The sequence below is a fragment of the Oratosquilla oratoria genome, chromosome 39, assembly GCF_046742065.1.
Source record: "Oratosquilla oratoria isolate Oo_2021 chromosome 39, ASM4674206v1, whole genome shotgun sequence".
Lineage (NCBI taxonomy): Eukaryota > Metazoa > Arthropoda > Malacostraca > Stomatopoda > Squillidae > Oratosquilla > Oratosquilla oratoria.
The window spans coordinates 34,074,331-34,092,450 of NC_134815.1; the positions used below are offsets into that span (position 1 = coordinate 34,074,331).

The 18,120-nt window shown below is 40.2% G+C and overlaps 1 protein-coding gene across 2 annotated transcripts in view; it reads right to left on the bottom strand.

Moving 5' to 3' along the window:
• Window positions 1-18,120, bottom strand: part of LOC143020351 (CD63 antigen-like) — a 479,742-nt gene that overhangs the window by 15,226 nt on the left and 446,396 nt on the right. The gene's annotated exons all lie outside the window — the stretch shown is intronic.

Sequence of the window (18,120 nt, forward strand, 5' to 3'; positions counted from 1 at the left end):
AGACGCTTAGTTGCGAAGGAAGTCGTCGTCACCTTTGCCCAGTGCTCAGACTTCCAGGGCATGAAGCAAAACACCAGAAACTCGTTACACACATGATGGAAATGTGGTTGAAATAAGAAAAAAAAAATCCATAGTCGGTAACGATTAACGGATTTTGTATGGATGACCGTTAAACGATTTTAATTCTTGAGAACGATACAAAATAAGCAAACAAACCCGTTTTTTTTTTCTTTCTTTCTGAAACACTAGAACTAATTTTGAGAGAGAAAAAGATCTAGAAATCTCATTAGGTCCTAAATATCTCACTAAATCTTAATAAATTCGTCTGACATTAACAAAAACAAAGCCTATAGTCTCTCCTGAGAAAGGGTTTATCCCTCTTCAATACAGTGACGCCTTTAAGATTTTTTTTCAGAGTTGAATGTATCCTATCTCACATATTCGCAAATTAAAAATAGACCAATAACCAAGATGAAACACAAAATTTCTAATAAATAATCAGGATGAAATAAAAACGACTATGATCACAAATTAACATCAATCTTGTCTATAACGTCAGTATCGGTACACACGCCAACTCCGAACGACTTGACGTCATAACGGTCTCGTGCGTGCCCCCTCCTATCAACACACAAAGTTGTACAAAACTGTCAACTCCCTTTCCTCTTCCCCCTTCCTTCCCCTCGTTCCCATGCTCTCTCTCTTCTTCCTCTCCCTACCTACTCCCCTCGCCTCTCTAAACTCTTCCCCCACTGGGAAATGTGCGCAAACTTTTACAAAGGGTGATATACGCCATGCGGCAGAGCCAATTTAATTATTTATTCATCTATTTATCTATTAGTTTATTCTAGTTATATATCTATTCTAATTATCTATTTACTGTGGTTTGGGTGAGAATGATGGGTTTAGGGGTAAAATTACCAGTCTAAATACGTGCCATCATACCAGCTACATTAGTAATTCAGAAAAATTGCTAAAACAGGACCTTTCGCAGTCAGGCTCGTAGATTCCTATTAGCGCTAGAATTTTCAATTGTCTCGGATTTCACGAGGCAAAGGGGTGACTTAGCTAATTTGGAAACCGATATTAGAAGAAAAAAAAAATACGACATAAATTGCTGCATAATGTATTCAAAATTAAAAACATGACTTTTAAAGTTATAATTTTTATTTACTGGTGTGTGATAAGGCTTTGTTAATTTAATTATAAGATAAAACTAAAATTAAGTAATTATTTTTACTGAAGTAAGTATGAGCAGTAAAAATAAGAGAATGTTGATTTCGGTTTGTGCATTTTATCTGAGTGTTAAAAAATAATGGATATCACTGTAACGTCCTGTATATGAAGATAATCAGTGAGATAAAAGATAACAACAGTGGTGGCGGACGTACGAGGTGACCGACGTTTGTGTAAACAGTAGCCTCTTAGATCTGCTGGGAGCTATTTTCAAACAAATATGACTAATTTTACGTGTGCCGTGGCAGACTGCACGCCAGATTCAAGAAAAATATAAAGACAAATGTTAATCGTACCGGAAAAATTAAGTCTTCGATACATTACATGGATTTGCCTATTGCTTGGTGCATTCAAATGAAAGCATATATCAGTATACGTCCATTGAAGTCGGTAGAAAATGACAAATTGCTTGGCTTGATACAATTATAGGCTGTTTTACGAATATCATCTGTAATTATAATTAGAGGCTCAAACAATGTTATATGCCGTTTGCAATCATGAAATTAATTGACTTAAATTTCAGACACAATAATGTACAACGATACACCTCTGTAAGCTTATAAAACTTGCCCAAAAAAGTATTTATTTTCCGGCAAGAATGACAAAATCTGGCGGTGTCTGGTATCAAATCGCTCACTGCGAAAGGTCCCCAATCCTGGTCTGATTATTGTTTATCCACACCAGTATATCATCCATCTATCCATCTGTGTTGAACAGAGTCCCCCACGTGTGCTTCTACGCGATATTTTGGCTTATAGTATCGCCGCTGCAGAAATGGGATGGACAGGGAATTTATATATTGAGTAGAAATAGCTGGCCTTCGAATTTGTAGTACATCTGTGTAGGTTAAGTCCATATTACGCCTGTACTACAGGCATCTGTATCCTCATGAAAGCATAAACTAGGCCCTGCCAAGCCATGTTTCGGTCAGGATGGGTCGTTTGCTACTTTAGCGTACGCAGGGTGCATATGAAAGGATACCAGGTTTTGGTGTACAGGTCAGATCCCTTCTGTACTTGTCACCAGCAGTGTGCGACCCAAGGCTCGCGGTCACTCTTGCGGTTAGGGCAGTCCTCGGGGCCCTGGCTGCCGACCCACTTCTTACAGATGTAACCCAAACGACGGGAATATATATACACATACATAGACACACACACACAATTATATATATATATATATATATATATATATATAATTTTAACAACCTCAATGCACTTTAATTCTAAGCCATCAAAGGCCAGCATGCTGAAATTGAAATATGGTACTGCCCAGGACTCGAACCCGGCATCCTTATGACAAGTATCTCTCATGGTGGCCTAGTTGGAAAGTCACTGTCGCACTTGTCATGAGGATGCCGGGTTCGAGTCCTGGGCAGTACCATATTTCAATTTCAGCATGCTGGCCTTTGATGGCTTAGAATTAATGGACATTGCGGTTGTTAAAATGTATCTCTAATCACTGGGACCCATCGAGTGTTGTATATATATATATATACACAGTATATATATATATATATATATATATATATATATATACACACACACATGTACACATACACACACACACACACACACACACACACACACATATATATATATATATATATATATATATATATATATATATATATATAAAAAAGACTCCCTCCTAATTCTGATGCACTCGACTTTTTTTTTTTATAATACTCTTTTTTTTCGAAGTGTTCAGGACGGTGTAACCAAACATCGTTTAACTATCCTTCCACAATATCCTCGTCCAAAGGAGTCATATCAACGATGGCGGAAGTGAGGGGGAAGCGAGGGAGTGAGAGAGGGATAGAGGGGGTAGACGGGAAAGGGTAGTTATTAAGTTGCGGATAGGGAAACGACGGGAAAGGAAGAAGAAACTCAACTCGCCATCCTACTCCCACGCAGTGGGAAGTGAGAAACCCCTGGTAGGGCAATGCCCCGTCTCTCTCTCTCTCAAGTACTCTTTTAACCACTCCCGAGTTCTTTGTCTTCTATTTTTTTCTTCCTCTCTTTTAGGCCAAAAGGAAGAAGGGGCGAACGTAAAATAAATGGAGAAAGGAAGAGGAAAGAGGAGAATGGGAGCAAGAGGATGAAGAGAAAGAGGAGGGAAAGGAAGAGGAACAGGAAGACGACGAAGAGGAACAACGTACAACTAGATCCCAAAGTTCGTCAACAACCTGCACCTCTTAGTGCACGACATTACAATCACTGTATTTCTTTTTATGTAACAAATAGTGTTATGTTGAAATATTGCAGAATATCCGGTGGCACATGGAAAACATTACACCATCGACGAACTTGAGCAACCGAATGTACTTTGTTTCACCAAAACCTTGGCGTAAAAAAAAAAAAAAATCCTACTTTTCCTCCACCTCCTCCTCCACTGGGCGTCTGGCGGCGACGTAGATAGACTCCACCGTGCCGTATCACCCTCGAACCCTCGTGGCTTCCCCCCATACCACTTGAACCGTCTCGGGTTTCCAGATCGAATCCAAACACGGAACATTTTTCTTTTTAAACGTTCAAACTCGAAGCTTTAACGTTCACCCCCGCCCCGCCCCCGCCCCTCCCCGCTCAACCGTCACATGGTCTCTTCCTCACGTGATCTTGCCATTGCCTCGGGTTTCCGTATATCCACAGGGTCCCAACACCACCAAATCCCCAATCTGTATGTTACAGAAGTAGAAGACTTGCTACTCTTCATCTTTAGCGGATGAAGATTATCATCATATTCATCTGCTTCGTGTTCACATTCCTTCCTCTAGTATCTCAAGTAGCTCTCTCTCCACCCCCCTCTCTCTCTCTCTGAGGTCCTCTCTGTTTTGCAGCAGTCCTCCATTACTAAGCCCTGAACGTCAATAGAGGCGCGATATTAAGACGTACGGTCGCTTTATTTCCAAAATATTTCGTACGAGTAATTCAGGAAGTGCCGGTCTTGACCGAAGCTATTTGAAAGCTGCGAACACGCTAAATGTTGGGACAACTATACGCCACGGGTCGCGGTCCATCACATTATTTTGCCCTAATATCATTGTTATTATTACTACTACTATTATTGTTATTAATAATAATAGCAACAATAATAATAATGCAATGATATATATATATATATATATATATATATATATATATATATATATATATATATATATATATATATATATATATATATATATATATACATGAGAGAAGGGAGGTGTCAGATTAATTTTGAGTTGGTGCTGGAGGTAATGAAGTCGAAAAACTAAGAGCCAGAGCTTTGGCTGGACGCCATGAATGGTAAGTGTAGCACAGGAAGCCACCAAGACGAGTTAAGAGAAGTTTACAAGAGTAGGGTGGCAAAAGTAGGCACGGGCGTGCGGCTAGTAGAGGCCTCGACTGTTCCCTTTTCCTTGCCACCTTCTCCTCTTCCCGTTATCCTTCACCTACCCTTATCCTTTCCCTAGTTCCCTTTATTCCATCCTTCATCTCCTCTTCTACCTTTCCCTCCCCCTCCTCCTTCTGCCATCACCCTATCTGCTTATCTTACTCTCCTCTCCTCTCCCCTTCACACCTTCCCCCAAGCTCCTTCTCTCACCTTCTCACCCTCCACGTCTCATCTTCGTCCCTTTTTCACAGTTTTAGTCGTATAGTTTCCTCCATCACTTTGTCTCGTCTCCCTTCCCTCCTCCCATTTCTCCGCTTCCTGTATCGTTAAATCCTTGAAGCTTCATCGCCCTCGTCGTGGTGTTACTTGGCTCTCAGCAGACTACACTTTTCAGATGTTTTACTCCCCCCCTCCCCCCTGACATATCCTCCCCATACGTCCAGGCCGAGAACCGTCACTCTTTTATCAACTTCCCTTTCCACCCTAAAACTTTTCCAAGAGAGAGAGAGAGAGAGAGAGAGAGAGAGAGAGAGGAGAGAGAGAGAGAGAGAGAGAGAGAGAGAGAGAGAGAGAGAGAGAGAGAGAGAGAGAGAGAGAGAGAGAGAGAGAGGAGAGAGAGACCCTCTCCCATCGACTCGTACCACTTCCTCCTCATCCTCCACCACCAGCTCCTCCTCCACGGCCAAGTTCAACCTCGTGCTCCAACCTTAAAGGTGCCATACCTCACCCTCTGCCTTGACCGTCGCACTGCACCTCGTTTTACGCTCCTGTGGCACATGGAGTACTCTATGGCACTCCCTGGCAGCCTCGTGGCACCCTCCTTAACGTGCTGGGCTAACTATGGCACCCATTCTTCAATACCCAAGTGCCATTTCCTCAATAGTAAAAACCTTCCATATTTTTTCTACAGTATTCCTTTTCTAAATATTCACTACTTTTTATTTTTATTTTTTTAACTTTCCAGTGTAGTTATTTCCAAGCTTTCCTATTTTCCTTTTCTCCAAAATCTTTCCTACTGTCCTCTACCACATCTATTTTTTCTACCAAACCTTTCCTTCCTCTTCCACATATTTTCTCTATTTTTTCTCTTCTAAGCCTCTCTTTGTCCTCCTCTTCCAAACCTTTCCTTCTGTCTTCCTCTTCCATATTTTCTATTATCCTTTCTTCCAAACTTTACTCCCGTCTTCCTCCTCCATATTTCCTTTCTTCCAAAACTGTCATATTCTATACGACCGTTCCTCCACTCACCCATCTCTAGACTACAGTCGACTGTAATTGTTCACGTACGTTTCCTGACTGTAGACTATTTTATTCCGTAAAGATACTCTGCAGTCACTTAAGTCACCTCTCTCGACCCATTCACTGCCAAAGTCAATGCGTTTCATTCTAGTTAGCGCCAAGTGATTTTATTCAGCTGAGGAACCTTCATTGGTGGGTTATCTCAGACGATAGCGACAGCTACATATTCTGTTCTGGCTGCCGCCAGGCGATTTTATTCAGTTTTGGGAAACCACCATCCATGATATCTTAGCGTCTCAACAATATCCCATAAACCTGAGTCACCGCCGCCAGGCGATTTTGTTCAGTTTTGGGAAACCACCATCCATGATATCTTAGCGTCTCAACAGTATCCCATAAATCTGAGCCACCGCCGCCAGGCGATTTTATTCAGTTTAGGGAAACCACCATCCATAATATCTTAGCGTCTCAACAGTATCCCATAAATCTGAGCACCCTTCGTCCATCTGACGTCACACACACACACACACACACACACACACACACACACACGCACACACACACACGAGAGGTAACGAGTACTTATGTCGTTTCAGGCGTCGCGGCTTCCTCGTCACCTCCTCCTCCTCTTATTCCTCTCCTTGCCATCTTCCCTCTACTTCAAGTCCAGCTTCCCTTCCTTTTCCCCTTCCTATCCTGCATTATCCCTAAGAAACATCTCTCTCTCTTTCTCTTTCCCACTCTCTCTTCTTCCCCCTCTTCACGCAACTTACTCTCATAACATTAATGTACCACTGCAGTCTACTTTAGTTTATTTCGGACGATTTCAATCAGCTGATGGGGGTGCCCCGACAATCAACCTGATCTATTCTCTGGACAAATAGTCTTGACAGTTAAGTTCACCCCACGAGTTGACCCTTTCCGTATAGAGCGGTACTTGGCCCTTCACCTTGGCTGTCCTCAGCCAGTTTTTTATTTATTACCCAAGGTCCCTCACGCCCCGTCCCCTGATTTTGAAGGCAAATGGGGTGAACTCCTCGCTTCTCCACCCGCGCTAACCCTGATAAGTAGTCGAATAAAATAAAATCAGCCATCCTAAGTCCACTGCTGAACAAAGGCCTCCTTCATACCACGATTCACATGACCGCGCCAACCTCTGCTACGTCACTCCTGCAAACTTCTCGATCTCGTCTCTCCACCTTCTGTCTGGTTTCCCTCTTCCACGCTTCCCATCTCGAGGCGTTCACTCAGTAACACACTTGCTCCATCGCTCATCAGTCGTTCGCACCAATTTACCTGCTCAAATCCATTTCCTATCTTTTACCGCCTACACAATATATTTCACTCTAGTCTGCTCTCTCACCCAACTTGCTCTCTTTCGGTCTCTCAGCCTTATTCCCATTATTGATCTCTCCATTCTCCTCTGTGCAGTCCTTAGCTTTGTTTCCATTTCCTTCGTCAGTTTCCAAGTCTCACACCCGTAGATTACTGCTGGCAGAATGCACTGATTGTAAACTTTGTTTCAAACATAAAGGTAGAGAACCTCTCAGGATTTTATTATACTTACCAAACACTTTCTAACCAATTATAATACGTCTTTTTATTTCATTATCATGATCTTTGGTCATTTTCACCATCTGGCCTAAATAATTATACTCTTCAACTTCTTCAAGACTCTCACCATTGAACTTTGAACTTTCGTGTTGAACATTACTTTGATTTTGGTCTTATTAATTTTAAACCTACTTTGAAACTTTCCTTGTTCAGGTCACTCAGCATATCTTGCAAGTTTTTTGTTCTTTCTAAAATAAAAATGTCATCCGCAAATCTTAGGTGGTTCAAATATTCGCCATTAATCTTCAAACCTTTCTCTGCCCAACTCAATCTTCTGAAATATCTTCTAAGCAAGTTGTAAATAATTTGGGTGAAATGGTATCGCCTTGCCGTACTCCTTTCTCGATCTTGATCTTTTCTGTATCTTTATGTAGTCGAATTATAGCGGTACCTTTCGCACAAATATTTTCGAAAACCCTTACGATCTGTTCGTTTGTACCCTGGTTGGGTAGCGAGTTTAGTATTGCTATTTGCTCTACCGAGTCAATGGCCTCGTAATCTACAAAGGCTAAACAGAGTGGTATATTGTATTATGTTATTCTGTCACTTTCTCTATTATTTGGTTCATCGCCTGCAAATGGTCTAGAGTCGAGTATCCGCTCCTAAAGCCTGCCTGTTCCCCCGGTTGGTTTGCATCTAAAACTTGACTTAGATCTATTTGTAAGGATCTTAGAAAGTACTTTATATACATTTGATAGCAAGCTAATTGGTCAATAGTTATTAAGGTCTTTCTGGTCTCCTTTTTTATGAAACAATATCACTATAGCATTGCACCACGATTCAGGAACGCTGTCTTGACGTAAGCACCTAGTGTACAACTGAGCTAACTTCATATGAACTTTTTTCCCTGCGTCTTTTAAGAGATCTATCGATATACCATCTTCCCCAAGTGCTTTTCCTCGTTTTCATATTTTTAGAGCAAATACTACCTCTTTTGTAATCCCTGGTACACTACTAACGTCTACAGATGAATTTACTGACTCAACTACGGTCTTCGACGAGTAAAGCTTTTGGTAAAATTCTTCTACTGTTTTTACTATTCTGTCTCTGCATTCCATGATTTCTCCATTTCTATCTTTCAAACATATCATTTGCTGTCTTCCTAAAGCATGTTTGCAATCGGTCACCTTTAATACTTTTATCTTTCCAAATAGTTTCCTCAACGAGTATTTAATCCATGTTTCTCTTTTCTCTCTGCCTATTGTTGATAAGTTTTAGTTCTACTCTTTCTATTTCCTCTCTAGGTAGTAAAGGTAAACCCTCTTCATACCGCTTAACATTTAATCTGGTTGTCACCAGGAGAATCAATGACTTGTGACGGTTGATCGTGGGCCGCGGTTAACTGATCCCGTGATCCTCATTCCTAGTCCAAACCATGTCTAGCCTGTTTCATTCATCTTAGCATTTTTTACATGATAGAAAAACATATTTACTGTTGGGTATTGAATGACAAGGAAAAAGAGAGACTGGGGTAAGAGAGGAAAGAGAGGAGAGAGAGAGAGAGAGAGAGAGAGAGAGAGAGAGAGAGAGAGAGAGAGAGAGAGAGAGAGAGAGAGATACAGACGATATCTGTCCAGCTTCCCTTTCCTACCACCGCCAGGTTCTTCAATACCTTCAAAGCCGCCGCCGCTGACCTGCTTCGGTCCTCAAGAGGAACTAGACTGAATGCATGCAAGGCTTCAATAAGTGGACTTCAGCCGGGATCCCCTCTTTCGGCAATGCAGGGGCACTCTGAGCACGGCCCCTGACCAACCAGAATAAGCAGGTTGATGGAGGTGTCTTTCGAAAGATACGGACACTTGCAAAGACCTTGGACCTTTTTGGGAATCCTTACTGGAAGCCTTCGACTTCTTGGACCTTAGAGGTGGTTGATCGTCGAGCTGTAAGGTTTTAAAAGTGATCTTCAACTTTTTTGAGGTCCTCAACTTAGGGCTGGGTTGCTATTTTTCGATCATTATTTGGGTTCTAAAATTGGACCTCGATTGCCACTGGGGCCCTAAAATTGGACCTCGATTGCCACTGAGGCCCTAAAATTGGACCTGTTATCCCTGATCGATACTGGGCACACAAACCGGCCCTAAAATTGGCCCTAAAACTGAGGCCCTAAAACTGGGGCCCTAAAATTGGACCTGTTATCCCTGATCGATACTGGGGACCTGAAGGGTGCCTTCGACTATTACTGAGGCCCTAAAGATGGTCTTCGAGCATTACAGGGGACCTAAAGTCGGCCCCTGATAAGTACTACTGGATTTGAACGCAGTTTCCTTGTCCTTGTAGACAGTACGATCAGGGCCAATTGCCATATACACTGCTGTACCTATATTACTATTATCATTATTTTTAATTCAGGTGGGAGGGTATGATACAACAATCTAATCGGCTGAAAAGAAAGACCTCAGTAGATAAGTCGGTGTGTGTGTGTGTGTGTGTGTGTGTGTGTGTGTGTGTGTGTGTGTGTGTGTGTGTGTGTGTGTGTGTGTGTGTGTGTGTGTGTGTGTGTGTGTGTGTGGAGTATCACCTCTTCAGTACCGAGTAGTACTTTCCCAATGCTTCCTGTAATCACATGGCTATGCTATTCTTCCGAGGCACACCTTCAATATCGAACGGGTTGAAATTGATTGGGAGGAAGTTGAGGAGGTTTCGTCTGCGTGCGCGATGGGCTTACCAATCTCCATCCGGTCCTGGACATCCAATCATGTTATGCCCCCGAGTTGATTAATCCCGGACACACAGTGGCTATAAAGAGACTCGCCGTCCGGAAAGGGTGAGGATGTTCGAATGACCTGCGCACTCAAGAACACAGATCGAAGCCGAACGCGTAACAATAGGGAATATATATATTATATATATATATATATATATATATATATATATATATATATATATATATATATATATGTGTGTGTGTGTGTGTGTGTGTGTGTGTGTGTATGTGTGTGTGTGTGTGTGTGTGGGTGTGGGTGTGTCCATGAGAACCGACCATGCCAGTCTACGGTAAGTGCATGCCAAATCAGAAGCACAAACCCTCTCCCAAGAGGTCGGAAACCCCCTCACCCCCCTACCACCCCTCCCCCGCCACTCGACTTCCTAGGTCGGAGAAGTGTCTCCTCCGAGCAGTGTTTACAATCTGGGAGCTCCAAGAAGGCCTCGTCCCGAAGACTTCCTGATGTTTATGGGAGCAGGAACGAGGCTTGAGTGTTGAAGTGTTGGGTCAAGGTTCATCAGCTCTGACCCGAGAGCAAGACACAAAAAGAAAGATATACGCACACACACACACACACACACACACACACACACACACACACACACACCTTGAATATGTACAAGCGTGCAGAGAGGAAAAGCGAAAATATGAAAAAGATGTCATAGAAAAGTGTAAAGATCAACCAAAACTATTTTACAGATTTGTAAACAACAAACTGAAAAACAAACAAGATTTGGAAAAATTAAGGCAAGGAAGAGTTGAATATACAGAGGAAATAGAAATGGCGGAAATTATGAACAAACATTTTAAATCAGTGTTTACATGAGAGAACATACAACCTGAAGAGATCGAATGGAAAGAGAAAGTCCCCCCATGAAAGAAATAGAAGTAACAAAGAATGAAATATTGAAACACTTGAGTAATCTTGATGTTAGAAAATCACATGGACCAGATGAAATAGCAAACTGGATTTTGAAAGAATGCAGGAAAGAACTGGCAGACAAAATACATAGCATAATAAACAGTTCCTTGAAAGAAGGAAAAGTCCCAGAAGATTGGAAAAGAGCAAATATAGTACCTATATATAAAGGGGGAAATAAGGAAGACCCTACCAACTATAGACCAGTCTCTCTAACAAGTACAATAGCAAAAATTGGTGAAAGAATTGTCAAAAGTAGATGGGTAAAATATTTAGAAAAAAAAAACAACGTGCTAAATACAAGGCAATTTGGATTCAGACAAGGACGATCATGCGTCACCAATTTGATATGTTTCTATTCAAGGCTAATAGATATAATACAAGAAAGAGATGGATGGGCTGATTGTGCATTTCTAGACTTAAAAAAAGCTTTTGACAAAGTACCACACAAAAAGTTGCTTAAGAAATTAGAAACTGAAGGAGGAATATAGGGCAAACTGCTTAAATGGATGGAAAACTTTTTGCAAGAAAGAAAAATGAGAGTGGTGATAAGAGATAAACAATCAGAATGGGATGAAGTAATAAGCGGCGTCCCACAAGGAACAGTTCTGTCCCCAATAATGTTTGCTATATATATTAATGATATGGATGAAGGAATTAAAAGTTATATGAGCTTCTTTGCACATGATGCAAAACTGTTGAAAAAAGTGAAAACGGATGAAGATTGTTAGTCACTACGGAGTGATCTGAACAAAATACAGGAATGGAGTAGGAAGTGGGAGATGGAGTTCAACACTAAAAAGTGTAGTATAATGGAATTTGGAAAAAGCAAAAACAGAATAATAGGATCATATAAATTGGGAGAAGAAGGAATAAAAAAAGTAGAGAATGAGAAGGACCTGGGAGTCATTGTTATGAATAATATGTCACCTGATAAACATATAAATAAGATTTTTGGAGAAACTTATAATTTAATAAGAACAATCAAAGTGGCATTTGCATACCTGGATGAAGAAATGGTGAAGAAAATTGTAACCACTCTGATAAGACCAAAATTTGAATATGCAGCAACAGTATGGTCACCAAGTACAAAAAAATGTATAAAAAAACTTGAAAGAATACAAAGAGCAATTACAAAATTGGCACCAAAACTCTCAAAACTATCATATGAAGAGAGACTAGCAAAACTTGAACTACAGACACTAGAGCAAAGAAGAGAGAGAGGAGATTTGATAGCTATTTACAGAATCATGAAAGGCATAGAAGTTATTGATAGAGAGAATCTGATAAAATGGGATGATGGAAACACAAGAGGACACGGAAAAAAAATCAAGAAGGACAGCTATAGAAGAGATCTGAAAAAGAACAGCTTTCCTCACAGAGTAATAGACAGTTGGAACAAGTTGGATGAAAAAATAGTGTGTGCAAGAACAATACATGAATTTAAAAATAGTTTAGATAAAATGAGATATGGAGACGGGACACCACGAGCGTAGCTCTCCTTCCCGTGAAATACAACTAGGTAAACACACACACACACACACACACACACACACACACGCACTCGAAAAAAGAAGGAGGTATCGCCCCCAAGCCCTCGAATCAGAAATTTGATTTATGATAAATGATATGGAGTGTTTGTTTTTATCTTGCCTCTCTTGTTTATGACGGTAATCAACATAAGATGTATTCTGATGAATATGTGTGACCTTTTCAACTATTTATGTTTTATCTATGTATTTATCTGTTATTTATTCATTAATCAATTATTTCTAATATGCGTACATACTGTACATATACCAAAAGCCATTTTCCTTAATTGGAAACGTGATTTGAGGACAAATTTTCTGGATCTCATGGTCAGAATCTTGAGCGAATCATAATTATTTCAAAGTTGCTCTCAACAACAGTTCCGCACATTTCATAACTTTTTTACATCCTAGGCCATGTAGTGATACCTTAGCAATACCATTCGCCTCGTAATAACACGGGCCCGGGTTCGAGCCCCAACGGGTGCAGGTGATTTGCCACTTGCCCCACAACTTACCCCATCCGTTTGTCTGCCACCAAGCGATTTCATTCGTCTCCGTGGCGCGCCTATAATAAAGTAGGACTAGTGACCAACCTCGTACTATTTACAGTTTTCATAGAAAACGGGAAATAACACCTTAAAGTGAAAAGTGCCTTTATCTCTTCGCATCACCATACATTATTTTTTACGAATCAAATAGTCTCCTAATTTGATCTTATTGTTAGGGGCACTCAAAATATTGCATTGGAGAAAAGATATAAAGATCCATAAACAAATAGATAAATAAATAAGTAGGAATTAGATACGATTGCTGATCAAATGTGGCCTTAAGCACAAGTTACACAATGCAGAAAGGAAACATAATCGTACGCATTGGCTAAAACTGTCTTATAATACCACGAATGTCAACAAAATTATGTTCATTTGAACTACATTTCCCGACCCGAGTTCGAATTACTATTACAGGGGTGTGGCGGAGTCGACAACTTTGAACACAACTGCTGAACAAGTCTAACTTGTTCAACAATTACGTTCAGAGTTGCTGAATTGACCTCCAAGATGAGGAAATTAAAATGAATGTTTTCCTTCTAAGTCCACGAGAGCCCATGGGAATGGTGTGGTGCCTTAGCGCTCCCTATATATATATATATATATATATATATGAATATATACATACATATATATATATATATATACATATATATATACATACATACAAATATATATATATACATATACACACACACACACATATATATATATATATATATATATATATATATATATATGTGTGTGTGTGTGTGTGTGTGTGTGTGTGTGTGTGTGTGTGTGTGTGTGTGTGTGTGTGTGTGTGTGTGTGTGTTTACCTAGTTGTATTTACCTGGTTGTATTTTACGGGAAGGGGAGCTATGCTCGTGGTGACCGTTTTTGTATCTCGCAAGATCAAGTTTGTTCTTAAATTCTTGTATTGTGTTTGCACACACTATTTTTCGTCCAATTTGTTCCATATATCTATCACTCTGTGTGGGGAGCTGTTCTTTTTCAGGTCTCTTCTGTATTTGTCCTTTTTGAGTTTCATTGCATGTCCTTTTGTTTTTGCCTCTGTCCCTTTTTATTAAGTCATCTCTATCAAGGCGTTCTTTTCCTTTCATAATTCTGTAGACGGTTAGTAGGTCCCCTCGTTCTCTTCTTTTTTCCAGGGTCGGCAATTCAAGTTCGGCCAGTCTTTGTTCATATGTCAGGTTTGAAAGTGTTGGGACCATCTTTGTCGTTGCTCTTTGTATTCTTTCTAATTTTCTTATATTCTTTTTTGTACTGGGTGACCATATCAGCGCTGCATATTCCAGTTTTGGCCTTATCAGTGTTTGTAATATTTTCTTAATCATTGTCTCATCCCGGTATTTAAAGGCCACCTTTATTGATCTCAACAAATTGTATGTTTCTCCGACTATTTTATTTATATGTTTATCTGGCGACATGTCTTTGGTGTGTGTGTGTGTGTGTGTGTGTGTGTGTGTGTGTGTGTGTGTGTGTGTGTGTGTGTGTGTGTGTGTGTGTGTGCGACCCTCATTTTACAATATACTTCGTTATAGCTAAAACCAAATATATCTGAACTTGGATACATCATGATAGAAACATACCGATTTTTTAACCCTTCGTTATAGCTAAACCCAAATACACTTAAACTTGATTACGTGATGAGAGAAATACGCTATGCTTCTTTTAACCCTTCGTTATAGCTACACCCAAATATATTTAAATGTGGACAGAAATATAATAAACCTTTTTTTTTAACCCTTCGTTATAGCTAAATATATTTAAACTTGAGGTTAAATCATAATAGAAATGTATTAAACTTTATAACCCTTTAGCATCCAAAGTCCGCCTTTATGTCTTTTCAGACTGCCGTCAGGCGATTTTATTCAAACAAGCCATCTAGGTTAACCCTCAGCCATCTAAATTCGCCTTTCATGTTTCTGGATGTCGCTGGGCAATGTCATTTACGGAGGGAAATATCCGGTGCAACTGTGACTTCCAACAGAGGGAAACCAGTGACAGATAGGCAGCTGTGACTTAGCCAGACCCGGATATGGACAGCTGGTAACGCACCATCTGGGCAACAGATCAAGTTGCAGAGTTCTCTCTTCCAACTCTTGGTCTTCGTCCTGGGATCCATCTCGACGTCACTGATGCTGCCTTTCCTCCCGACTCACCCTTCCCTACCAAGCGGCACTCTTCCTTTCACCTGAGCTGTCGCCAGGCTATTCTATTCGTTTCCATGGTAACCTCTTTGGTGTCTGTTCGATTCTTGTGTTTACGATAGCTGTGGGCGCAAGAGATCTTATTCACATTAGACACGCGCCGGCCTGATGATTCGAAATAAACTCGTTAATAAACAAATAAATTCATTTATAATAAATCAAAATCCACCACGTCCTTCATTACAATAGATTCTCAGTTGGACAAATACATTCAGCTGGTGCAATTCTCTTGCCACCTAAACAGCTGGCATGACAGCTCGTTCGTCTAACAACATATCGAATCCATTTGTTATCTTAAAAGATTCTTCAGAGGTCAGGGCACCTTTTGCCCACAATGCAACGATTTCCATTTTTTCTTTCTTTTTGTACCACTCAGCCATGACAAAACGACCGCGTTGTTGTACACCATGATAACACGTACAGTACAGGTATTTCCCCTTAAATTAAATTTAATAGCTTCTCCCTTCATGTGCGCTGGTGGCGTAATGGGAAGCATGCTGATCCCGCATTCGTTTTGTCGTGGGTTCAAAACCCGCACTCCTCTCCAATAATCAGCAATGACTGTCACCTACCCCAACACCCTCTGAAGCGCCTACTAGGGCAAAAATGACGGCTTCGGCCGCAGCTACTCAGCGCCTCCTGACGTAGGACTGAATACCTTCTTCCTTTCATTCAAGATAGAAAAAAAGTCTCTAAACTTAGATCCAGTGGAATTCGGTTCGATATAGGCAAGACATACGAGTTTCCTGTAATAATACTGCTAAACAGATTTTTGCCTGTGGATCTAGCCTTTTGAAATACCGTGTATATAGTTACATGGCAAATAACCGAGCAAGTTTTCAATTTAGTGAACGTATCTTCAAATGACAATAGTTAGGGGTCAGCTGAAAATAAAATAAAACCAAAATAATGTTGTTAAAAAATAAATTAAAAATATGTTCATATAAAATTATATATATATATATATATATATATATATATATATATATATATATATATATATATATATAAAATCTAAATGTTAACTGTTTACGGAATGAGAATTGATGACGTCACCCACCCCAAAGTCGCGTGGGATTCACCACCACCGTCTTGGATCACGTGTTTGACTCTTGATCGACAGCTATTACCCTCTCGGATGAGAGCTCAGAGCTCATAACTATATGGCCCGATCTTTGGGTAATACAACTCTCCCTCTTTCTCTCTCTCTCACGCACACACACACATATACAAGTTCTTGCCCACCAGAGTTGGAGTGCCGGCTCGCAGTGAGGCAATGCTGAAATTTCACCCCTGAGCAGAACTCGAACTCGGTTAGCTGAATTAGGTGTTGAGCACGGTACCACTGCACTGTCGAGTCGGTGTATGATCCCTACTCCGAGTGATGCGTTCCAATTTAAATTAAGCCTATAATGCAAATGTGGTTAAGTTAACATAAACCCGCTAAGCTCAATAACAATACCGGCCTGGCTTTTAACGAGCCCAACTATATGCAGAAAGTAAATGAACGTAAATATGCTATGTGCATATGCGCATACACACGCAGATACACATACGTACACATGAATCAAAACCTAAGTATGATAATTGGAAAACGAGGGTATGGACCAAATTGGAACCGTGCACGAATTTGAAGCTACGTACGATAATTTGGAGAGTAAGTGGCGGGACCCCACGAGCGTTGCTCCTTTCCTATATATTACGATTAAATAAACACACACACACAAAAACGCACACACAGACATATACATACACACATCCGAAAGATATATACACAAAAATACACATACAACCATATAAGAGTAACGAGCTCACATCCGGGAGGGTAACAACTGTCGATCGCGAATACACACACACACACAAATTTTCAAAGTTACCCCTTCACAATGAATTTTCTCTAACGCTCACACGCATAGGATGCAGTGGTCTTCAAATACAACTACTGCCAAAAGCCCTTTGTGTTGGACTGATAACGTCTTCTATACATATGCTAAACTCTATGTCTTTATGTATTTAATGTTGCGTATTGAAGTAAGTTTCAAACACAGACTCAAGCAAGTAAATATTTTATCTTAAACGTAACTATTGCAGAAGTATTTTATTTTGCAGAGATTTTTTGTGAGAAAAAAAGTTAGGAACATAAATTTAATTGATGTACGAGTAATGTGTCTGTTGATTTAAAAATCATTCAACAAATGCAAACATTGATGAAGGTTTCGATAAATGCAATAACGGCCACCACGACTCTAACCTTTGTCATACTACTCCTGCAATCTTCTCTGTACAAGCCTACATTAATCATAATGAGTGTGCAAGGTTATGTTGTATAAATTTCACATTTCACCCACATCTTCAAAGTTACTTCAAGTTAAATTCAGTTTTTAATATGATCACACGTAATAGTCACTTTTACGGAACAAGGCAATAAAATGCAAATGCTACACTCCTTTGCATCTACATACATATTGATGTAATGTTAGAAAACGTAAAGCCACTAAACACACCAAACAACGCTTCTCTATCATATCCTATCCCTGACCTTTAGGCCTTTTCATAAAAAAACGTACACATGTGCACCTCCATGTACGCACACACATACGTACACACACACACAAATTGTTTTGTGTTTCATAAACTCCTAAGAAAAAATCTAATATTTCCCCTTCAAGGAGCTATTTTGGGACAAGAGCAACGTCACCATCCCAGCAAATTATGATCTGCTGTTCACGTCTCTTTAGAA